This window comes from Callithrix jacchus, chromosome 11 (genome assembly GCF_049354715.1).
Source record: "Callithrix jacchus isolate 240 chromosome 11, calJac240_pri, whole genome shotgun sequence".
Classification (NCBI taxonomy): Eukaryota; Metazoa; Chordata; class Mammalia; order Primates; family Cebidae; genus Callithrix; species Callithrix jacchus.
This window is the reverse complement of record NC_133512.1, coordinates 76,594,709-76,620,930: the sequence shown is the minus strand read 5'-3', so window position 1 is coordinate 76,620,930 and position 26,222 is coordinate 76,594,709. Positions and strand designations below refer to the sequence as shown.

Below are 26,222 nucleotides of genomic sequence, written 5' to 3'. Positions count from 1 at the left end.
AACAAGCAAGTAAGAAGGAGAAGAAAGAAAGGAATGTGTTGTTTCCTTTGAGAAAATCATTTGTCGGGATAGTACATCTCAAATCTGATAACAGCTATAAACTCACCTTTGAGTATTTCATAAAAAGGCAACCTGATTTTTAAAAATCAAAACCTATTTTTAGTTCACTTTTTCCCTTCTTCCATGCAGAGATATTTAGCCAAGCATTACAACTGGTATTATGGGTTGACTTGTATCCTCTGGAAAAGATATGTTGAGGTCCTAACCACGAGTACCTCAGACTGTGACATCATTCAGAAACAGGGTACTTACAGAGGTAATAAAGTTGAAGTGAGGTCATTAGGAGGGACCCTAATCCAATGTAACTGGTGTCACAGGGAATTTGGACACGCACAGGGAGAACGCCACATGAAGATGGAGGCAGATGCAGGTGATGCATCTTCAAGCCAAGGAAGGCCAAAGATTGCCCGAAAACCACTAGAAGCTAGAAGGGCCTGGGACAGGTTTTCCCTTGCAGCCCTAAGGAGGAACAAGCGCTGCTGACATGTTGACCGTGGACTTCCAGCCTCCAGGACTGTGAGGCAATGTGTTTCTGTTGTTTAAGCTGCCCAGCCTGGTGTACTTTGCTGCAGCAACGTAACTACACCAATCCCACTGGCTATTCGAGTTTCACTTTTCCTGGCTCCATGCTTTCCAGGTAAAGGCCTGGAATGCTCTCAAACTGTGATGCTCAAAAGGCAAGGAGAATCCAACAAGTTGGAACAGGAAGTAATCACAGAGGTCATCAATCTTAACTTGTTTTATAGAGATGAAAACTGAAGTTCAGGAGCAGTGAGTGACCTGCCCAAGTTTTCACCATGCAGAGCCATGACTCAAAAGAACCCCCATTTATCAGAAATCACCTCTGAAACCATTGGCTGAAGAATGGCCAGAGCCAGAGCACCATAAGATCTCCCCACAACAACACTCCTGTGAGGCTTAGAAAATCCTCCTAACTATATCATTTAAGCCACATTTTACCATGTCACCCACAAGGGTGAAATGCAAGTTTGGGGGATGACTCTATGACATCCAGACACCTTCTCACTCCCCATTTAGCTTTAAGCTGGCGCGTTTACCACAACTGCCAGCTCACATTCATTCTAGCCGCCATGTTTTAGGAAGCACAGTAACAGTTCACAGTCCCTTATCCAAATTCTTGAAGCCCAGTGTTTTTGGAATTCAAAATTTGTCAGATTTTAAGAAGTATGGCCCATTATAAGTTATATTATAAATTAACTCCCCTGGAAGGGTCTACAGCTATCTTTTAATCAACAAAATGCACTAATATTTAAAAAGTTGAATAAGTAATGATTATAGGTAGTTTCAAGTCAAGTTTTCCTTCCAAATAGTTTCAGATTAACTCAGGACAGGTGTTGCTCTCAAGTGAGTTACTAAAAATCTTAGTTTCAAAGCTTTCAATATTGCAGTCATGAACCACTGTGGTTCCCCATTTCACAGAGACGCAAACTGATGGCCAAGAAGGGTAGGTACCTTACTTGGGCAGTCTGGCTCTAAAGGCCACACACAGCCTTAATTACCACCCATTGTTACATTGCCTCTTCAACCTTAACCCTAACCCAGAGTGGCAGGCTGGTGCCTGTTAAAGCATACGGATAGAAATCAGAACAGGAGCTGCTGAACAGAGTAGACAAAGCCAAAGAGATTTGATCATCTTCAGATAGCTGTCTTTTTCTCATATTCTCTCCCTAAGGCCATTTTAAACAGGGGACACTGGGCTACCAAGGACACTAAGAACAACCTCGCAAGGAGAAAGAGATCTTGAGGTTCTGAGCAGTGAGAGTGAGAGATATGCAAGGAATGAGCACAGCTTAATCCTAATCTTTGCCAAGGAAAGCAAAGGAAAGCTGTGAGTGTCAACAGCCTCAGGTCTTTATCTTTCAGTTCATCCATTCGTCAAACACTCACTGGGTGCCTACTTTGTGTACACTGCAATCAGTGCTGGGAAATGCCAGAGAACTAAGTGCCCCTGGCTAGCAAAGTCTTTTGCGAGCCTGCTCCCAGCTGCCTTTCTGATCCCTTCTCTCCCTCTTATATTCTTTCTCCCTCTTTCACTAAATCCAGCCAAACTAGCCCATCATGCCACAAACCCTCCAAGATCTTCCCCCACATCGGGACGTTTGCCCTTGCAGGCATTTTCTGCTACCAGCTCTTCAATGGCTGACTGCTCCGTCATTCAGGCCTCAGCTTATCCATCGTTTCCTCAGCGGGAACTTCCCTAACCACCCAGTGGGAGGACCCGCCCAGTCGCTCATGTCCTCGTTGCCTTAATTTTCATCTTTGCACTTATTCGTATATACTGTTTTTTCTGTTTTTCACTTGTTTACTTTCTCTCCCTATTGAATACAGCTTGCTGGGATCAGGAACCTGATCTGTTTTGCAGTCCTGCTGAATTTTCAGTGTTTCAAATAGTGCCTAGCACATAGTAAATAGTCTATAAATATTTATTGAATAAATTAACAGGCAGGAAAGTGAGCTTATGTTTTGGGGATTATGTTAGCTTGTTTTGTTTTGTTTTGTTTGAAAGCCTGAGGTAGTAGACTAAGGAAAAGGGGAGGTGGGTATGCAGCTGGGATGGCTACCTGCTCAGCAACGTCCGTATTCCCACCTTGAACAACAGCGCCTCTGTGTTTTAGCCGAGAATATGTCCGGCCAGCTCAAGTGTACCTCTCTTGGCATCTTTACCGTTTGGATTTGGTCATAATGGGTGAGAATGAGCTGTGTCATTTCTGAGTCATGTCCTGAAAAGAAATTTATTTCCTCCCCTCCCCTGGCCTTTCTCCCCCTCCCCGCTACCTAAATGATGTCAGTATCCAAAGCAACCCCATTGGAGCCAAAGATGGAAATCCTGTGTTGATGATGTCAGCAGTGAGCAGTTTACTTCCGGGTTATTACATGGAGAAAGTAAACTCCCATCTTCTTTAAGTCATTATGTTTGGGGGGTTCTTAGTTACAACAGCTAGGCCAGTACCCTACACCTAATAGAAGTTTTTAAGTCTTTATCCACAATTCAGAGTGTTTTTGCTGCATCCGGTCTGCCTTTGCCAGAAACTGCTACCCAAATATTACCTTTATTTTTTTGTTTTAGTTTATCCTTACTGTTTGTCAAGTTAGCTTCTGTGTTCCACACCACACTGCATTTGTGTGCTGAATTTCCGCAGTTGCAGAGAGAGAAAGTACATGTAATGAAGTCTGCTAGGCACCAGGTACTATGCTAAATGCCTTCCTGTGATCCCTTGTTTGATTCTCCTAATAGATATGTGAGTCTGAGGTCATTTTTATTTTATAAATACGGAAACAGGCTCAGAGAGGTTAGGTGTCTTGTCCAAGGTCACACAGCTTGGAAGTGGCAGAGCTGGGCTTTGAACCCAGAGGACATCTGAGCCTGCTCATTCTAATACTCTGAACTTACATCATGGTATATGCAGTGACTGAGGGCTTGCGCAGGGGTTTCAAGATTTGCTTTCCTTCTGGCTATAGTTGACATCATTAATGTAATTGTGTGACTTTCACTTCATAGCTCGCTACTCTTTATGATATCTATATGTAACCTTTTATCTCTTGGGGTCATGTTTATTTGTTTATAAAAATTGTGGTAAAATATAAGAAAATTGACCATTTGAGCCATTCTTAACTGTACAGTTCAAATGACATTAAGTACATTCACAATGTTGTTCAGCCCTCATCACTATCCATCTCGAGAATTTTTTTTTACAAGCCCCTGAAAAAAATATGAAACGCTTCATGAATGTTCGTGTTCTCTTCAAACAGAGGCCACGCTAATCTCTCAGCCTCATTCCAATGTTGGTGTATGTACTGCAAAGCAAGGGGGCCTTGTATTTAAGTCCCTGGTTTTCTAACTCTTGGCTCGGCTCCCCATTCTCTTCCTTTCCTTCTGTGATCTGCGCCTGCGGCTCAGGAATGAATGGGAGTGTCTCAGTCATGCCTGTGCCTCCTCAGCGCTGTGAGAGAGAGGAAGGAGAAAGAGGCATGATTCTTCATCAAGTGGCCTAGCTTGGATCTTACCACTGGTTTCTGCCCCCACCAATACCCAGCAGTCAGAGCAAGGACAGGAAAAGGTTCACAAACTCCCTAACTGAAATCGGAATCATTTCTGAGTTTCTTAGCCCTTCAAAGTGTGGGTTAGGAACTATAATTTGCTCCACATTGGAGCCATCAAGATGAGACTGGGGCTGGGCATGGTGGCTTACACCTGTTATCCCAGCACTTTGGGAGGCGGAGATAAGAGGATCACTTGAGGTCAGGAGTTTGAGACCAGCCTGCCAACATAGTGAAACCCCGATTCTATTTAAAAAAAAATACAAAAATTAGCCAAGCACAGTGGTGTGCCCCTATAGCCCCACCTACTCAGTAGGCTGAGGCAGGAGAATCACTTGAACCCAGGAGGCAGAGGCTACCTGAGTCTAGATTGTGCCACTGCACTCCTGCCTAGGCGACAGAGCGAGACTCAGTCTTGAAAAAACAAAGCAAAACAAAAGATGAGACTTAGAGTGCTATTGTGTACAGTAACAGGAGGAGAGATGGGACTCACCAGGTCTTGCTTCGTCTCCTGGGTTCCCAAGGGAGGCACCAAGAGTCTGGTCAGGGATGTAACCTGAGCACTCGTAGGAGCTAGAGAACCAGGTAGGATTCCTGACTCCTGTCCAGCGCTCTCTACCTTCACATCTACCCACAAATCTCACCCTGCCCAATACCGTCCTATTTTCTCTTATGTCTGCTTAGAAGCCTTTCTCCCCATGCCTCAAGCACTGTCAGCTTTTCCCAACAGAGCCATTTGATCCCCTGGGTCCTTCAGACCCAGTGCTAGGGGATTAATAAAAACCTTAAAAAAATAGGCAGCTGTTTTGGGTGCTCTACTTTGCCACCCAGCTCCCCAGCAGGACTGCAGGACCTGTCCCCCAAGCTGCTGGGAATGTTGACTAGCAGCCCTCAACTGCCAGCCTGCTCTGGAATTGCCCTCACCTGAAGACAGCTGCCCCGCCTGGGTTACGCCCCCTTCCCAGAGCAGCCTGATCTCATGACAGAAGGGCCATCCTAGCTCCAAGCTCTCTACAGAGCTGCAGAGGCCAGTCATCAGTCAGGAATACACTGTGGCCCAGCTCCTCCCCCTGAACAATCTGACTTACTTTCCTTCCCCCACAGGTGCTAACCCTGGTACCCCACTAATAAATCTCTGGCGCATTAATCTCTCAATCAGAAACTCCTTAGGAAGCCAACCTGCAACAGCTCCAAAATAAAAAAACAATGATGAGCCTCTAATGTATAAATGTTTAATGGAATGTTTACGGATGCCACATTCTGTGAACTCCATTAATTGTTTAATTTAGTACTCTTGAACATTTAAGATGTCATTACCTCTAATCACAATCTACAGGTTAGAATTTCTCAGTTCATATAAATTCCAGCCCATATGTAATGGATGCTGACAAATAATAGCAAATTGTAAATTAAATGCAGCACTTACAGCCAAATAATTTCAAAGGCAAAGTCATTAGGGCTGGGTACAGGAGCTCATGCCTGTAATCCCAACACTTCGGGAGGCCAGTAAGCTGGAGGACTGCTTGAAGCCAGTTCAACACAAGGCTGGGCAAAAAAGCAAGACCTCCACCCTCATCCTCCACGAAGTATTTTTTAAAATAAGCTGGGTATGACGGCACAGGCCTGTAATCCCAGCTACTTGGGAGGCTGAGGAGGGAGGATTGCTTGAGCCCAGAAGGCTGAGGCTGCAGTGGAGCTGGGTGACAGAGTGAGACCCTGCCTCAAAAAAAAAAAAAAAAGCCATTACATCGAACATTATGAAACTGCTAATATCTGGCCATTTTTGACCTTTACAAATGGTGATTTCACATGATTCAACATAATATTTTATCAAAATATTTATCAACAAAAGTTATATTTAATTGGGGATGTATGTGTATGCTAATGTGTTAGCCTTCAACAGTACACATGCTAGGGCCTGTGACGATATCAGAAACAGCCTTGCCTCTTTGCAATAAAGATACTACAAGCATGACCTAGACAGAAATCATTAAAATGCCAAGATTTGGGGTCAAAGAAAGGAAACAGAAGCCCAGACCTAATTTTACTCTGCACGACTCATTGTACAGTTGAAGTACTTCCTGCCTCTCGAGGTTTCACCCTCATCTCAAGCTTCTAGGGCCCCATTTCCTCCCTTCCCACTTTCTGCACTCATTCTCCCTTTCAGGGGTTTCCTCCTCTGCAAGAAAACGTGGCTGTGAGAAGGATCTGAGGCTCATGGGGGAGGAATCAAATTATGAACAGCTCTCTTTTCAATGAAAGGCTTTTTTCTGATAATATCAGCATTTCCCATGTGCATTATCCTTTCAGTCCCTTGTGACAATGTCCCAAACCTCTACCAATAAATTACTTGATCCACTCTCCAAAAACAGCTTTGTTCCCACAAATACTGTTCATGGGAAGAGACTGAGAGGTTAGTAGGCTATTTCTGCCATTTGACCATTTTGTTTATTGCACTGATTCAACACATAAGTAAGCATTCAAACCTTTCATTTATACTCAATGTAACTTCATAAATCTAAGAGCTGGTTGAGAGAACATTAATCTCCTGCAATGCGGGTTCTCATCAGCACACTTTCCCAGGCCTGGACCTGCTACTCACCCCTCTCCCTCGCCTCCTGCAGGGCGCTTATGAGAGGGTGCAGGGAACAAGGGGCTCTGCATCTGCTCAGGACCCCCTCCAGCAGGGGAAGCTGGAGGCCGAGCCGAGTTGGACCAGAAGAATGGAAATGATGGAGAGACCCAGGCCCTATCTTAGAGAAATTAAAGATCTTGTAGACAGGAGTACCCAACATGCAAAGCTATGCATGCTATTCCAGAAAAGGTAAGTTCCTTTAAAAAAAAAATGAGTTTGCAAGCATGAGGGGAATGATTAGTGGAAAGTGAGGGCATTAAAAAGGACTTTCTCTATTTTTCTTTTTAAATTGTGTGGTCCTTAATCCAGTTATGAATGCAGTACATATTCTTGGTAGAAAAATGAGAAAATCATTCACAGTTGACCTTTGAACATGGGTTTCATCTGCATGGCTCTACTTTTAGACACATATTTTTTTCCAATAAATAGATTGGAAAATTTTTAGAGATTTATGACAATTTGAAAAAAGTTGCTGATAAACTGCATCCACAAGTAGAGTTTATAAACAGATCTTACCTAAAGGCTGCTAACTCTGAGGCTTGGAGGGAAAAGAGAAACACCAGCTGCCAGCCTTTTGGATGTGGAAAGCCTGGACAAGATCACTTTTTCTGGACTGGTTTCATCAGTGCTTCCCTGAAGTCAGGAAGTACCCTGTCTGTAAGGAACTGCTTGTTAAAGTTGTTTGGATATTGGACAATGCCGCTGACCACCCAGAACCCCATGAGTTTAACACCAAGAGCACTGAAGTAGTCCACTGGTGACTGAACACAACATCTCCAATTCAGCCTCTAGATCCCGGGTCATACGGACCCTTAAAGCTCATGACACACGGTACCCTATGGAAAAGATTTGTCAGTGCAATGGAAGAGAACCCCGATAGAGAACATCACAAAAGTCTGGAAGGATTACACCAATGAAGATACCATTGTGGTCATAGAAAAAGCCATGAAAGCCATCAACCCTGAAACAAATTTCTGCTGGAAAAGAAACTGTGTCCAGATGTTGTGCATGACTTCACAAGACTGACAAAAGCACCAATCAAGGAAATTTGAAAGAGATTGTGGAGAGGGAAAAAGAAAAAAAATAGGTGGAGGGTGAAGTGTTTCAAGATCTGGATGTTGGAGAAATTTAAGAGCTACTAAACACCAGACCACAGGCATTAACAGAAGACAAGCTGATGGAGGTGAGTGTCTCTGAACAATGAGGAAAATGATGTAGAAGCTATGCCAGGAAACATGCTGACATTAGACAATACAGCAGAAGGGTTCCAATTGTTCAAGACTGCTTTTAACTTCTTTTATGACATGGACCCTTCCATAATACGGGCACTGAAAGTAAAGCAAACAGTGGAAGAACTAGCACCATATAGAAACACTTTTAGAGAAATGAGAAAGCAAAAAAGTCAGACAAATTACCACGTATTCCCATTAAATCACACCAAGTGTGCTTGCCTCTCCTGCCTCCCCTCCCACCTTCCCCACCACTTATGCCTCTGCTGCCCCTGAGACAGCAAAACCAGCCCTCCCCTTTCTCCTCAGCCTACTCAATGAGAAGATGACGAGGATGAAGACCTTTATGATGATCCACTTCTACTTTATGAATAGTGAATTCACTTCCTCATTATTTTCTTAATATTTTTTCTTTAGTTTACTTTATTGTAAGAATATAGTATATAATACATATAGCATTCAAAATATGTGTTAATTAACTGTTTATGTAAGGCTTCCAGTCAACAGTAGTCCATTAGCAGCCATGTTTTTGGAGAGTCAAACGTTATACACAGATTTCTGACTGTGCAGGGGATCAGCAATCCTAATCCCTGCATCGTTCAAGGGTCAACCTCATATACGGTACACACACACACACAAAGACATTTAGATCATTCCAGTTCTACTACCCAGAGGCAGCATCGGTAACTACTGTTTTAAAAATTATTCTACTTAATTTAACTTGAATTTGACAGGGAAAAATAATGAAATGAAACTGAAGGAACTGCTGAAATTTATAAATGTATTTCTTCAAAATAAGAGCCATTAGTTATTAAGAAATTCTTCAAATAGATTACAAAAATATGAGGCTGTGAGACTGGAGTTAGCAAGTATTTTTTAGTTTATGCTTCTTAATATCCATAAGTTTAAATTTCTGGATACTAATCCTTGGATGATTGGGTAATCAAAATCAGAAGCCGCAGTATGTTTTAAAGAGTTCTTTTGTTTTTTTCTCTGAGAGAAAAAGAGAGGATGCAAATGAGAACAAAACTTTACACCTAAGTTTACTCTCAGGTTAATTCTTCAAAATAATTAATTAGGGAAAAGCTGATATATAAAGAAAAATATGGGATTACAAAAAATGGCGCTGTAGGACCAACCCAGGATTGCAGCTCCCAGTGAAAGCACAGAGGGTGAGTGGACCCCACATTTCCAGATGGATCTTTATTGCCCACAGACCAGGAGATTCCCAGGTGTAGGAGCCCCATGGGCCACCAGCGCAGCTGTTTGGGCCGGGGCCGCAGCACAGCAGCACTCCGTACAAAATACACTGGTTTGGTTGCCCTGTTAAACCGGCAATTGGAGATTTCAGAAGGCAGATTAGCACATTCATCTGATTAAATGGGACTTAAACAGAAAGCCAGGCCAGGAGATTCCCAACAGCAACATTGTTCCAGCCGGTGCAGTGGGTCGCTGCACAGGAAATCACACAGATCACGGTGCCCTTTCAGCAGGCAACTGGAACACCTGGGAGAGAGTCAACTGTTCAACCTAAAAAAAAAAGTGGGGGGGCTCTGAGGCAGGGAGCCAGGTGATCAGGCTCGGTGGGTCCCACCCCCACAAAAACAAACAAAACAGCAATTGGAAACACTCATGGTTGAGAGTTTCACGGCAAGCAAGCTGAACCCAGGACAGTGCAACTTGGTGGGGGAGTGGCGTCGGCCATTACTGAGGCACTCGACCCCTATGGAGGTACTCTGCCATTGCTGACACAGCCTGCCATTGCCGAGGCAACCCGCCATAACAGAGAGAGTCCACCACTACAGAGGCAGGACACCATCACCACGGCAGCTGTAACCACACCCATATAAACAGGACTGCAGGGAATTACACATGGCAGCAGGGCAGAGCCCATGACACCAGGATGGAGCCCACGGCAGCAGGACAGAGCCCACGGCAGCTCAGCATAGCCACTACAGGCAGGCAGTGATTAGACTGCCTCCTTGCTGGGCAGGACAGTGCAATGAATACTCATAAATAAAGCCATAACTCCCTGGGACAGAGCACCTGAGAAAAAAAGGGGCTTTATGAGTTCTGCTGCAGCAGACTTCAACGTACCTGCCTAGCAGCCCTGAATGAACAACGGAGCTCACAGCTCAGCACCTGAGCTCCTATAAAGTACAGACTGTCTCCTCAAGTATAAAGTACAGACAGTCTCCTCAAGCAGCTCCCTGACCCCTGTATATCCAAAGAGTCACCTCACAAAGGACTGATCAGACTGACATTAGGCGGGCATCATTCAGGGACAAAGATAGCAGAAGAAGAAACTGGTAGCAACCCTTACTGTTCCACAGCTGCTACAGGTGTACCCCAGGCAAGCAGGGCCTGGAGTGGACCTCAGCAGTCCTACAGCAGAGGGACCAGGCTGTTAGAAGAAAAACTAAGAAACAGAAATATTTCATGATCAACAATCTGGACGTCCACTCAGAGACCCAATCGGAAAATCAGCAACTACTCAGACGACAGGTGGATAAATCCACAAAGATGGGAAGAAACCAGCACAAAAAGGAGGAAAACACCTGAAACCAGAACACATAGCCTCCTACAAGGGACCACAACTCCTCACCAGCAAGGGAACAAAGCTGGACAGAGAATGAGTGTGATAAAATGACAGAATCAGACTTCAGAAGGTGGGTAATAAGAAAATTCCGTGAGCTAAAAGAATATGTTCTAACTCAATGCAAAGAAACTAAGAACATTGAAAAATGATGTGAGGAAATGATAACAAGAATAAACAACTTAGAGAGGAATATGAGTGAATTGAAGGAGCTGAAAAAACACAACACGAGAACTTCGCGAAGCATGCACAAGTTTCAACAGCCAAATTGACCAAGCAGAAGAAAGGATATCAGAAGTCAAATATCAACTCAATTAAATAAAATGAGAAGCCTAGATTAGAGAAAAAAGTGCAAAAAAGAATGAACAAAGTCTCCAAGAAATGTGGGACTATGTGAAGAGACCTAATCTACGTTTGATAGGTGTACCTGAATGTGACAAAGAGAACAAATCCAAGCTGGAAAATACTCTTCAGGATATTATCCAGGAAAATTTCCCCAACCTAGCAAGGCAGGCCAATATTCAAGTCCAGGAAATACAGAGAACACCACAAAGATATTCCGCAAGAAGAGCAACCCCAAGGCACATAATCATCAGATTCACCAGGGTAGAAATGAAGGAGAAAATACTAAGGGCAGCCAGAGAGAAAGGTCGGGTCACCCACAAAGGGAAGCCCATCAGACTCACAGCAGATCTCTCAGCAGAAACCCTACAAGCCAGAATAGAGTGGGGGCCAATATTCAACATCCTTAAAGAAAAGAACTTTCAACCCAGAATTTCATATCCAGCCAAACTGAGCTTCAGAAGTGAAGGAAAAATAAAATGCTTTGCAAACAAGCAAGTACTCAGAGATTTTGTCACCACCAGGCCTGCTTTACAAGAGCTCCTGAAAGAGGCACTACACATAGAAAGGAACAACCAATACCAGCCATTCCAAAATCACACTAAATGCTAAAGAGCATCAACAAAATGAAGAATCTGCATCAAATAATGGGCAAAACAGTCAGCTAGCATCAAAATGGCAGTATCAAATTTACACATAACAATATGAACCCTAAACGTAAATGGGCTAAATGCACCAATCAAAAGACACAGACTGGCAAATTGGATAAAAAGCCAAAACCCATCAGTGTGCTATATCCAGGAAACCCATTTCACATGCAAGGATACACAAAGGCTCAAAATAAAGGGATGGAGGAAGATTTACCAAGCAAATGGAGAGAGAGAGAGAAAAAAAAAAGCAGGAGTTACAATTCTCTTCTCTGATAAAATAGACTTTAAAGCAACAAAGATCAAAAGAGACAAGGAAGGACATTATATAATGGTAAAAGGATTGATACAACAAGAAGAGCTAATGATCCTAAATATATATGGACCCAATACAGGAGCACCCAGATATATAAGGCAAGTTCTTAAGGACTTACAAAGAGACTTAGACTCCCACACAATAATAGTGGGAGACTTTAACACTCCACTGTCAATATTAGACAGATCAACCAGACACAAAATTAACAAGGATATCCAGGGCTTGAACTCAGACCTGGAACAAGCAAACCTGATAGACATTTACAGAACTCTCCACCCCAAATCCACAAAATATACATTCTTCTCAGCACCACATCATACCTACTCGAAAATTGACCACATAATTGGAAGAAAATCACTCCTCAGCAAATGCAAAAGAATGGAAATAATAATAAACTGTCTCTCAGACCACAGTGCACTCAAGTTAGAATTCAGAATTCAGAAACTAACTCAGAACCGCACAGCTTCATGGAAACTGAACAACTGTGTATCCAGTCAACATTCAAGAGCCAATGAAATGAAGGCAGAAATAAAAAAGTTCCTCAAAACCAATGAGAATGAAGACACAACATACCAGAATCTCTGGGACACATTTAAAGCAGTCTCTAGAGGAAAATATATAGCAATAAGTGCCCACATGAGAAGAGTGAAGAGATCCAAAATTGACAACCTATCGTCAGAATTGAAAGAGCTGGAGGAGCAAGATCAAGAAAACTCAAAACCTAGCAGAAGATAAGAAATAACTAAGTTCAGAGCAGAACTGAAGGAGATAGAGACACAAAAAACCCTTCAAAAAAAATCAATAAATCCAAGAGCTGGTTTTTTGAAAAGATCAACAAAATAGACCACTAGCCAGATTGATAAAAAAAAGAAAAGAGAGAATAACCAAATAGATGCAATAAAAAATGATAAAGGGGAAATCACCACAGATTCCACAGAAATTCAAACCATCATCAGAGAATATTACAAACAACTCTATGCATATCAACTAGTAAACCTGGAAGAAATGGATAAATTCCTGGACACTTGTGTCCTCCCATCCCTACACCAGGAGAAAGTCAAAACTATGAATAGACCAATAACAAGGTCAGAAGTCAAGGCAACAATTAAGAGCCTACCACCTAAGAAAAGCCCAGGTCCAGATGGGTTCACAGCCGAATTCTACCAGACACACAAAGAGGAGCTGGTACCATTCCTTCTGAAACTATTCCAAATAATCCAAAAAGAGGGAATCCTTCCCAAATCATTTTATGAGACCAACATCCTGATACCAAAACCTGACAGAGACTCAACAAGAAAAGAAAACTTCAGGCCAATATCCATGATGAACATAGACGCAAAAATCTTCAATAAAATACTGGCAAGCTGATTGCAACAGCACATCAAAAAGCTTATCCACCATGATCAAGTAGGATTCATCCTGGAGATGCGAGGCTGGTTCAACATACGCAAGTCTATCAACGTAATTCACCACATCAACAGAACCAAAAACAAAAACCACATGACTATCTCAATTGACACAGAGAAGGCCTTTGACAAAATTCAACAGCCCTTTATGCTAAAAACCCTCAATAAACTTGGAGTTGATGGAACGTATCTCAAAATAATAAAAGCTATTTATGACAAACCAACAGCCAATATCATACTGAATGGGCAAAAACTGGAAGCATTCCCTTATCAATCTGGCACTAGACAAGGATACCCTCCTTCACCACTCCTATTCAATATAGTACTGGAAGTTCTAGCCAGAGCAATCAGGCAAGAAAAAGAAATAAAGGGTATTCAAATAGGAAAGGTGGAAGCCAAATTGTCTCTATTTGCAGACGACATGATAGTATATCTAGAAGACGCCATCATCTCAGCCCAAAAACTCCTGAAACTGATAAGCAACTTCAGCAACATCTCAGGATATAAAATCAATGTGCAAAAATCACAAGCATTTCTATACACCAATAACAGACTTAAAGAAAGCCAAATCAAGAACAAACTGCCATTCACAATTGCTACAAAGAGAATAAAATACCTAGGAATACAACTTACAAGGAACGTAAGGGACCTCTTCAAGGAGAACTACAAACCACTGCTCAACGAAATAACAAAGGACACAAACAGATGGAGAAACATTCCATGTTCATGGTTAGGAAAAATCAATATCATGAAAATGGCCATACTGCCCAAAGTAATTTACAGACTCCACACTATCCCCATCAAGCTACCATTGACTTTCTTCACAAAACTGGAAAAAACCACCTTGAACTTCATATGGAACCAAAAGAGAGCCCGCATAGTCAAGTCAATTCTAAGCAAAAAGAACACAGCAGGAGGCATCACACAACTGGACTTCAAACTATTCTACAAGGCTACAGTAATCAAAACAGCATGGTACTGGTATCAAAACAGCATGGTACTGGTACCAAAACAGAGATGTAGACCAATGGAACAGAACAGAGGCATTGGAGGCAACACAACATATCTACAACCATACAATCTTGGATAAACCTGACAAAAACAAGCAATGGGGAAAGGATTCCCTGTTTAATAAATGGTGTTGGGAAAACTGGCTAGCCATGTGCAGAAAGCAGAAACTGGACCCCTTCCTGACACCTTACACTAAAATTAACTCCAGATGGATTAAAGACTTAAACATAAAACCTGGCACCTTAAAAACCCTAGAAGAAAATCTAGGCAAAACCATTCAGGACATAGGAGTAGGCAAGGACTTCATAATCAAAACACCAAAAGCATTGGCAACAAAAGCCAAAATAGACAAATGGGACCTAATCAAACTCCACAGCTTCTGCACGGCAAAAGAAACAGTCACTAGAGTGAATTGGCAACCAACAGAATGGGGAAAAATTTTTGTAGTTTACCCATCTGACAAAGGGCTGATATCCAGAATTTACAAAGAACTCAAACAGATTTACAAGAGAAAAACAAACAAGCCCATTCAAAAATGGGCAAAGGATATGAACAGACACTTTACAAAAGAAGACATATATGAGGCCAACAAACATATGAAAAAATGCTCATCATCACTGGTCATCAGAGAAATGCAAATCAAAACTACATTGAGATACCATCTCACACCAGTTAGAATGGCGATCATTAAAAAATCTGGAGACAACAGATGCTGGAGAGGATGTGGAGAAATAGGAACACTTTTACACTGCTGCTGGGAGTATACATTGGTTCAACCATTGTGGAAGACAGTGTGGCGATTCCTCAAGGACCTAGAAATAGAAATTCCATTTGACCCAGCAATCCCATTACTGGGTATATATCCAAAGGACTATAAATCATTCTACTGTAAGGACACATGCACACGAATGTTCATTGCAGCACTGTTTACAATAGCAAAGACCTGGAATCAACCCAAATGCCCATTGATGATAGACTGGACTGGGAAAATGTGGCACATATACACCATGGAATATTATGCAGCCATCAAAAACAATAAGTTCGTGTCCTTTGTAGGGACATGGATGAATCTTGAGAGCATCATTCTCAGCAAACTGACACAAGAACAGAAAATGAAATACCGCATGTTCTCACTCATAGGCGGGTGATGAACAATGAGAACACATGGACACAGGGAGGGAGCACTACACACTGGGGTCTATTGGGGAGAATAGGGGAGCGACAGTGGGGGTGGAGCTGGGGAGGGATAGCATGGGGAGAAATGCCAGATGTGGGAGAAGGGGAGGAAGACAGCAAATCACACTGCCACGTGTGTACCTATGCAACTATCTTGCATGTTTTGCACATGTACCCCAAAACCTAAAATGCAATTAAAAAAATAATAAAAAAGAAAAATACGCTATAAGAATGGCAAAACACTTTCAGAACCAAAAAACCACAACACCTTTGTCTTCCACACTTTTGAGAAGATACTGGGCTATAATAGTGTTCAATGAATACTATTCTATATAACTATTCTATATAATACTATATAACAGAATACATAAAAGAAAAATGGTTATTATCAGTCTATATGAAAAATATAAATGGCAGTACAGCAAAAAAGGAAAATTAGAGAAAATATATTTTCAACATATATAATATCCTTAACTCACAAAGAGCTATTATAAATTAGTAATACTTCAAATAGCAATATTTATAAAATCCCATAGACAAACACTATGAAGACGCCTGGCCTGTTCACACATAGAAAAGAATCTGAAAATGGCACACAATCTATGTATTGATGCTTAATCTTATTAGATGCCAGGAAAAGGCAAATTTAAAATGAGGAGAAATCATTTCTGCCCATCATATTAGCCAAAATTGAGATGATTCTTAATTTCCTTGTAAGGTTGGTATGCTTTGAGGGAGATGGTTACACTTGTTCACTAATAGTAAGACTCTAAATTGTTGTAGACGTTTTTGATAATCATCTGGCACCATATATTAAAGTATATAACACACTCTCCCTTGGACCTGGAAGTCCTACTTTCAGGGCATCCACAGAGAAATAAAAGTACAAGTATATTAAGACACGTTTCACAGTAATATCAGTAACAGACATTTACTGAACATACACTGTGTGCCCAGTGCTGTGATAAATGCCTACAAAGGATATCCGAATTAATTATCGTAACAGCTTTATGAGATAGTGGCCATGATGTCACAAATGGAGACTGACATTTACCCAAGTTAAATATGTTGTCCGAGGTTTTAAGAATTGCACTGGTAAATGCAATTTATATGCCCAGTATCTGCTCAAAAGTTGGAACTTGAAACTGGTCCGTATGACAGCAGGCACTGTAACATGCTGCTAAATTAGAGGCAAATAACCAAAAAAGAAAACTAAGCCAGATGCCCTTAGAAAAGGAGTGATCACAGTGACCTCAAACCACTAGAATCAAAATGCCTGGTCTCACTTTGGTTTCAGAAGTAAATCCACTTTGACTGGGGTTAGGAAAGTTGCAACAAATGTTTTCCATAGAAGCAGAAAGAAGTTGTGATGAGGAAGAAAGAGACTAGTATGATGGTTTTTGCCAGGTGGGTGGTTTGGGAAGAGATTTTTCTCCAGGGCAACCTCACGCTCTCCCTATGAATGACTCTTAAGGTCTGGAGGCAAAAACTCTAGCCAGACCATGGGCAAGATGCAGGTTCCACAAGACTTCCCACAAGAAGCAGCTCTCCTGCCCTCGCCCCAACTGACCTCTCAAGAGAAAGGGTTGAGGGCATGAGCAACATTTTTAAATGGCAGTGGAATGATTCTGAGTATTTTCAGGGCACTGGAAACATTGCTTTAGTTTTCCTGGAAAATGCCACTTGTTTGTTTTATCTCCTTGGAATTTGGAGAGTATGTCATAAATACTATGTCCTCGCCAAGCCCATAGCTGACTCTGCCCTGAAAGCTTAACCCCTGGTGGAAAGGAGAGGGACTTCATGTCTGTGGCAGGGCCATTTGCCACCATGTTCTGGGTTGCAGGGCTGACTACAGCCATTCCTCCTAGGGTTTATGTCTAGAATGTGGGTCGATATTCTACAGACAAACCACATGCCCATGCTATAGCTCTGGGTCCAGACTCCCCAGGAGCATATATTAGAATACGTTCTCAACTATGCTTAAGATAAGATGTAAAACAATAATCACCATAAACAAGTTGCAAAGACCAATGTAGACAATGGATTACAAGCCAAGGGTTATTATGACCAAATCTGTGAACTTGAATCCAATAATAACATAAAATAAATAAGTAGCAAGTGGCAGCCTGATAATCTGGTTTAAGAGACTGTGATGATCAGTCCCAGAGACTTTTTTCTTTCTGTCAGCTGTTATTAATAGCTACTTAACCTAACCTTGTTCTTTCTTTAGACTCACAGGAGTAAAACTCTAGTTTGTCCAAACCCCTGCCTTAGAGTGAAAATGTTTGAAGCAGATTTACAGCTCAGTCTCCAAAAATATGGGTATTTCCAGACAGACTCTCCATGACAAAGTCCTTGTAGAACGTTCCTATTAAATTCTTCCTTTCCACATAGGAAAAGTTTGCTTATTACCAGCTTATCCAAGAAGGCAGGATGATGCTCCCCTGACATGCCCAAGGAGCCCTAAGCATACTGAGCAATCCCACATCTTCCCACACTTTGACCCCAGCAGAGCAAGAGAAGACTATCGAGGCATTGGATAACCAGGAAATACTCAAATCCTGAGAGAACCATTGTTTGGGTTCAGACCCCAGCTCTGCTCCTTACTAGTCATGTGAACTTGGGCATGATACTTCACCCCTCTGTGCCTCAGTGGTACCATCTGTAAAATGGGAGCAATTCATTATTTCTCCTTTATAGATTTGTTGTAACGAGCAAATGAGAAATTGCATGTAAAACATATGGCACTATGTCTGCATGGAGGAAGCACTCCATAAATATTATTTTTAGTTGCTGTTGTTCTGTCATGTAAAGAAACAAACTTTGATGGACTTTCCTTGACGATCGCAAGGAGTGGTTAAGCCCTTAGCTTTCTCATCCAGCTGACTTGGTTTCATAGTTCTGCTGTTTACTAGCTGTGTGACCTCTGACATTTTCTTAACTTTCATAAGCCCTTTCCTTATCTAGAAAAACAGAATTGACCCCAGTGCCCTACCTCCTAGAGTCATCAGGAGAATCAGAGATAATAAACCCTTTCAATTCCTAGTCCTAACACACGGTAAGTGTTCGATAATCAGCTGCTTTTTTATTTGAATGTGTACTTTTTATTTTAATTTCTGCTTGAAATCAGGTTGTTAGAAATTAGAACACAATTGGTTTCCCTATGAAGATTTGCAAGTTTACTGCAGTTTAATAGTAGGTACATTTTATGGTGCAATCCTGGTCTAGGACTTTGCAGGTAAAGATACCAGACACAGCTCTGTCAAGTGCTAGCCAGGAGACTTCAGGAAAATATCAGAAGCTCGAGTTTCTTAACTGTGAAATGGAATAAAAATACCCTTCCTCACAGAATAGTAAGATTTCCACAGAGTCATGGGTGATAAGCACTTAAATTATAAAGCAATACAAATATGTAAGACTTCATCATTTTCCCAGAAGAAAAATGAGGACTTAATATAAGAAATATAAATGGAGAATAACATAGACCTTTAAAGTAATTTCTCCACTGACTAGAGTGGATTTTTATTTTGGAGTAAGTTTAAGATAAGAATCTTTAAGTATCTCTCAGATTGAAGCTGGACATGGACAGAATTCCATTACAATCATTAGTAGTTCGTGTACATGCTATGGGAACATGATGTCAGGAGAACAGGAACATAGACTAGCCTTCAGTATAGAAACAAATGAGCCAGACTTTACCTCTAAGCACCAGGCAAGTCTTCTGGGCCATGAAGTATGCTTTGGCATTTAGTGGGTATTTGCTTCTTGCTAATTTTAGTTCTGTGTCTCAAGGGATTCTTTAATGCAGACAAGTAGCTAAGTATCTGAAGGTTTCTCTCCTCCCTCTCTCCCTTTCTCCTCTTTCTCTCCCCATTTTTCTCTCTCTCTCACTTTTCCTCTCTGAAAATAAGTCTGTAAATATATCAACAGAATGTGGTAGGCAAGTATTCACATTTCTACTAAAATTGCAGTTAAGCAAAAAAAAAAAAATCCTAATTATTTCCATAACTCAAAATTGTTGTTGGAGGATTTTTTTGGCTTTCTTTCCCCATGGTTCTTTGGAGACCATATATTTTTTTCTATTTGAATAAAACTAAGAGATCCAGGATGCAGGCACATCCATCTGTCACCTTATCTCCTTTGCCTCTATGCAAGCAGTACTGCTGGTAACCCAAACATCTGGTCACTTGGGCCTGTGTGAATCCACTCCCACCACGTCCCATCATTTAATCCCATACCAAATGCATTTGTTCTGACAAGGAGTATGCCCAGAGTAGTCAAACATTTTGATAAAACCCATGAAAGAGGGTCCGGGTGCAGTGGCTCACACCTATAATCTCAGCATTTCGGAGGCCAAGTCTGGAAGATGACTTGAGCCCAGCAGTTCAAGATCAGCCTGGGCAACAGAGCAAGACCCCGTCTCTACAAAAATTTTAAACATTAGCCAGGTACAGTGGCAAACACCTACAGTCCCAGCTACATGAGAGGCTGAGGTGGGAAGATCACGTGGGGCCAGGAGGTTAAGGCTACAGTGAGCTGTGACAGCACCACTACACTCCAGCCTGGGTAACAGAGCAAGACCCTGTCTAAAAAAATTTTCTTTTTTAATCCAGGAAAGAGAAAGAGGAGGAAACTTTCCATCTTACAATGAGCAAATTAAAATGCAAAAAAATGAAGAGAATGCTGCCCACAATTACCAGCCAACCTGCAGTCAGTGTGAGAGCAGGTCTCTTGATGTCTGAATCTATCCCCAACTGCTCTTAAAAGAAAATCTCCGTCAAAAAAATACAACTACAGAAATAAACCGGGAGGGAGTAAACACACATTTACTCACTATGTACGGACTGAGTATCTCCTCTTAAGCAAAGCAGTGCAGGGCACAGGAAAGTATGTAAGAAACAGTCTACTCCAGGCAGAGATTTCCCTCCAGAAAAGGATTAAATGACACAACGGGCCATGAGTCCTGCCCACCCCACATCACATCCAGTAGAGCCCCCAAACATACCGCGTTACTGCACCTTGCCCATAGCCAGGGCCCTCTTTGCTGCTAGAATGGCCTTTCCCTTCCCCACCTCCCAAGTCCTGCACTGCCTGAAGCCTACCTGGACTTCACCTCCTCCTGGCAATCTAACCCTGTCCCCTCAATCTGGGCAAACTCATCCCACTGCCCGCTGCAGCCAGCTTTGATCCTATGCCTTGGAGATGCTCTCTCTGGTCCTTCATGCTATACGGCACTTTCTGTCATTATCCCTAGCTCCACTGAGAGCCTGGGTAGGCAAGGACCATGCATTTATCATCTCGTGTCCTCAGAGTCTAGCAGCCTAGCTTCTTGAGATGCTCAGGAAATCTGCTGACTTGAATGAAACACAATAGTACTGAAGACAGCCTGTGCTGTCTTCAGAGGAATCCCTAAAGACTTCTAAAAGTCCACTGGAAGGAGAAAGGGAGTCTCTGAAGTTACAGACTCCTTCCACCAGCCTTAAGAACTTGCAAAGCCAGCAGAGCAACAGATCCTAAAATCTCAGAAATGCACAGGGTTGGGGATGGTGGCTCACGCTTGTAATCCCAGCACTCTGAGAGGCCAAGGCAGGCAGATCACTTGAGCTCAGGAGTTCAAGACCAGCCTTGGCGATGTGGTGAAACACCATCTCTACAAAAAAAATACAAAACATTAGCTAGGCATGGTGGCATACACCTATAGTCCCAGCTACTTGGGAGGCTGAGGTGGGAGGATCACCTGAGCCTAGTTGGACTGAGCTGTGATCACACCACTGCAACATAACCTGAGTGACAGAGCCAGATCCTGTCTCAAAAACAAAAACACAAAGTACACAGAGCTGAGAACACACTGGCACTTGCAGGAACGTGTGCTACAGAAACTCAGCTAAATAAACAATGAAGCCATATAAGCATAATCCAAATAAACATTTTTAAGCACAAAGTGTATGAGCCACAGCTTTAAGCTTGTAAACTTTGATTTTAAAAGGGACAAACAGAGGTTAAGTAAACAGATACTTAAACAGAAGTTAAGTATCACTAGGAAGAGCCACACTCTGAAGCAGCAGTCTACTCAAAAACTTTGAACTCACAGCATTAGGTCACATTCTGAGTCTGAAACTTAATAGTTGTGTAACCTTGGGCAAGTTCCTTAACCTTTCTGGGCCTCAACTTTCCCATCTGTGAAATAAGAGTAATAGTAGACCCCCATCATAGGGTTGCTTGTTGGAATGATTTAAAGAGATAATGCTGGCAAAAATGGTTAGCCTGGTTTGTAGCACACAGTAAACACTGAATGAAAGTGTATTGCTCACTCTTCTGATGTGATTTGCATCTTCCTGTGGATTACCTAAACTCACAGGCCTCTTTTGATCTAGACATGGCAAATTCTCTCCAGAAAATCATTTCACAGAAACCTGTGCTTACCCTCATTCCACTCTATCCAATTTAGTCACTCATTTAGCAAACACCGAGTATCTTCCACGTGCCAGGCACTGCTCTGGACCCTGGGGTCCAGCAGTGAACAAAACTAACAAAAATCCCTGCCCATATAGAGCTCACCTTCTGTTGGAGAGAGTAGGAAATAAGCATAATAAGTAAGTTACAGCATATTAGAATACACTGTGTTATGCAAAAGAAATCAAGACAGGTAGCCAGGAGCAGTGACTCACACCTGTAATCCCAGCACTTTGGGAGGCCGAGGTAGGCGGATCATGAGGTCAAGAGATTGAGACCATCCTGGCCAACATGGTGAAACCCGTCTCTACTAAAAATAAAAAAATTAGCTGGGTGTGGTGGTGCATGCCTGTAGTCCCAGCTACTCGGGAGGCTAAGACAGGAGAATCACTTGAACCCAGGAGGCGGAGGTTGCAGTGAGCTGGGATCATGCAATGCACTCCAGCCTGGCTACAGAGTGAGACTCCATCTCAAAAAAAAAAAAAAAAAAAAAGAAAGAAAGAAAAAAGAAATCAAGACAGGTAAAGGGAATTCAGAATGGGAAGGGTTGCAGTTTTAAATAGCAGGAGTCATGGCAGGTCTCACTGAGAAGGTAACACTTAAGCAAAGGAGGTGAGGGAGAGAGCTACCCAGAGATCTGAGGGAAGAGGGGTCCAGACAGAAAGGGCAGCCAATGCAAAGGTCCTAGGGCATGGCCATGCTTCATGTACTCCAGGATAGCAGGGAGGCAAGCATGGCTAGAACAGAAGAAATGAAAGACAGAAAAGAAGATGACATTGGGGTTAGCTGGGGTCCTAATTAAGCCATTGTAAGGACTTTGATTTCTACTTGAAGGGAAGTAGGGGGCCACCGAGAGGTTCTGAGCCAAGGGTCACTGTGACTGTTTAGAGTAGCCTGGTGGTGGGAGTAGAGAGGTAGGGGGCAGGGTGGATTGCAAAGACTGAGGCAGGGAGACTTGTCCGAAGGCTCTTACTGAAGGTCAGATGAGTGATTATGGCAATCAGAACAGGAAGGGAGCAGTGGAGGCGAAGAGAAGTGTTAAGATGATTCTGGATTGTTGTGAAATGGAGTCACTGGATGCTGTGAAGCATGGGTGGGGGCAGATGAGCCCGGTCTGAGCACATGGGAAAGGACACAGCTGCCAATAACTGCAATGGGGAAGGCTGGTGGAGAAGCCTGTTAGCAAGGGCCAGGTCAGTGATTAGGTGTTTGGCTACGTACACGTTGAGTTTGGGATATCAAGGTCATAGCTGGAAGTTAAGGCAGTTGGTTTCTACAATTCAGGAGAGAAGATATAGACAGACCTCAATGATGTGTTAGGAGCAAAACTCCCCTAGCTATGATCTTTATGTCCTTTGTCCTACTATAATTAGCCTGGAACCCGTGGTTCTCCAATTTTAGTGTTCATAAAAATCACCAGAAACGCTTGTAAAATTACTGATTTCTGGGTCTCAGCCCCAGAAGTTCTGAGTTAGCTGATCTGGGGTGAATCTGGGCTGATCTGAATTGGCTGATCTGGGTCGGGGAGAACAGGAGATTAATATTTTTAAGCTTCTGGGATTCTTGTCAAGTGGCTCATGGATCACCATCTGAAAAATCTTGGCATCTTTTCCTCCCCCAACTATACTTCCCCACTCAAATATTCCAGCCACCTAGGCAATATTCATTTAATTTCTCAAACCACTCAGAAATATATACACCTACCTCAAAATACTCCAGATTTAGAAAAAAAGTGGCACTGGACAGACAATTTATTTGAAGGGCCTTTCACTCGCTATTGTAATACAGAGTCGGAATGCTGGTTTTGCTCCACTTCCAGCAGGCAGGCCGTGGCACAACTGGAAAGAGTGACCAGTGTGGCCCTCAGTCCTTTGGATCTGTGCCCTTTTCCTTACGGGCTACTCACCCGAATTCCACATGCCCTTGGGCTGTCCCAAAGCCCTTCCATCTGTCATAGAAATAAAGAATTTGGATAATGTGTTTATCTGGAAGTGTTACCAACTCAATCTGTTCCTTCTTTCAGAATTGACCCAGAAGGGAGGGCAAAAATTAAACAAAGTCTTGTTCCCTTACCGTGGAATTTCAGACAATGTGGCAAACAGAAGGAGGAAGGAGATATCTTAGTATCTCCGGGTGCATGCCTTCTGGATTTCCCCGAATACAAGCCTTATTGCAACTACCTGTGATCTTCCCTATTTACAGTTATTGATTGGGTTGATCTGGGGTGAGAGGACATGCGTGGACATGCTGTCGACACACGACACTACCTGTGGCAGCCACAAAAACAGACCTCTCAGAACAATTAATGCAGGGAGAGTCACTGCCTGCCCGCTGAGCTGAGGGGATCGGAATCCACCACTGTGTTTGTTTGCACAGACACCATGCTTCATGTAACCTGGGACACAAAGGCAGGTCCCAGCCTGCGAAACCAGAACTCTTTCAATGAGAACTTTGGCTTGAGGCCTCCCCATCAGCCTGGCTGGACCTTTCCTAGACCTGTACCACAACCTGACTTTATTTTTTTTATTTATTTTTTTTATTTTTCAAGATGGAGACTTGCTCTGTTGCCCAGGCTGGAGTGCAACTTGGCTCACTGCTACCTCTGCTTCTCAGGTTCAAGCAATTCTTCTGCCTCAGGCTCCTGAGTAGCTGGGATTACAGGCACATGCCACCACACCCACCCAATTTTTTGTATTTTCAGTAGAAACAGGGTTACACTGTGTTAGCCAGGATGATCTCCAACTCCTGACCTCGTGATCCACCTGCCTCAGCCTCCCAAAATGCTGGGATTACAAGCATGAGCCACCACAGCCAGCCACAACCTAAGACTTTCTACCCAACTTTTCTTCCTTCCCTCTCTCCTCCCCAGGGGCAGTCTTGCATCACAGTCTGACAGTTCTCCCAGCCTCCTGGAGCTCCCTCCTCCTCTTCCTCAAAGCAATTCCCCAGAACAGTTCTTGCACAACTACTCCTGTCTTAACATCTGCTTCTGGGAGGAGCTGAATTAACACAGCCACCTAACCCCCAACTCCTACAAATCTGATGTAGGGAATGCTTCTGGTGTCTACATCACATCCCTCAGCCCACCTCTGATTTCTGCCACAGCTGTGTGAGCCCAGAACCACCTGTGCTGACAAGACCCTCCCTCAGGCAAGAGTCAACAGTTCCACTTTTTGTCTGAGTCTTCTCCAATCCCATGGGGCTCCTCAGCCTGGGTGCAAGCATAGATCGGAAGTGCATGGGTGCAGGATCCACCTTGGAAGTGGATCTTCCAGTCCCAAAAATGCCTTCGGATGACCTCAGCTCCAGCAGACATCTGACTGCAACTTGAGAGATCTCAGCAGAATCACGCTGCTAAGCTGCTCCTGAATTCCATACCCCCAGAAAATATGAAGGATAATAAATGATGATTCTTGTTTCAACTTACTAAGTGTTAGAGTGATCTGTTACATAGTAACAAATAATAAAAAGAGATACTCTATATTTCTATCTGTAAAGCACTTAGAACAGACTGACACTCATACCAGTCCTATGAGATAAGGATTATTTAATATCTGTGTTAAAAAAAAAAGAAGGCAAAACAAGATAGTGAGAAGTTAAGTACATAGCCAGGGTCACTCATTTAACAAGTAGAAGAACAGGGATACAAACAAGAGGGTCTGGCTCCAACGTCTGCGCTCTTAGCCACTATAATGTCCCACCTCAAGTGTGGGAGCTACTTTGAGAAGAAAGTACTTGCACTTCTAAACTTACTCTGAATAATACTTTGTACCCTAAAAAACTTACTCTCTGTTTTGGCATTTAAGCGTGTGACTTTTTAGAAGTTGACTCCAGTTCAGAACATGATTTTTGATTTGTAGTATACATTACCTTCTTCCAGAAAACACATTTATAATTTTATAAAGTAACACTGGGAAAAAGTATTCCATGATCAAAAGTTCACTTCACTGCTAAGCTACTTGGGAGCACACACATTCCTCAAAGCAAGACTCCTCTTTCAGCCCATTGGTGATGTTTACTCCTCCTCAGGGCATGGATGAGACTCTGGTGGAAATACATAAACAGCTAGTAGCCAATCTTCTTTGAATTCCTAAAACCCTAGTTAATCTGCATAATTCGGCATTAGTGATGCTCTTATATTTTTGGCCTGTTCTGTTAACCATCTCCTTAGCTCAATGTTCAGCTCTCTGAGTGAAAGACTAATGGCTCACAACTTCTCTATCCTCTGTAGTAGGCTCCCAAATGTTTGATTATTTAAGACACCCCAAACTTTAAAAACTGAAAGTCATTCT

At 42.6% G+C, this 26,222-nt stretch overlaps 1 long non-coding RNA gene across 1 annotated transcript in view; it reads right to left on the bottom strand.

The window, feature by feature from the left end:
* LOC144578394 (uncharacterized) overlaps positions 1-26,222 on the bottom strand; it is a 132,221-nt gene that overhangs the window by 41,741 nt on the left and 64,258 nt on the right. The gene's annotated exons all lie outside the window — the stretch shown is intronic.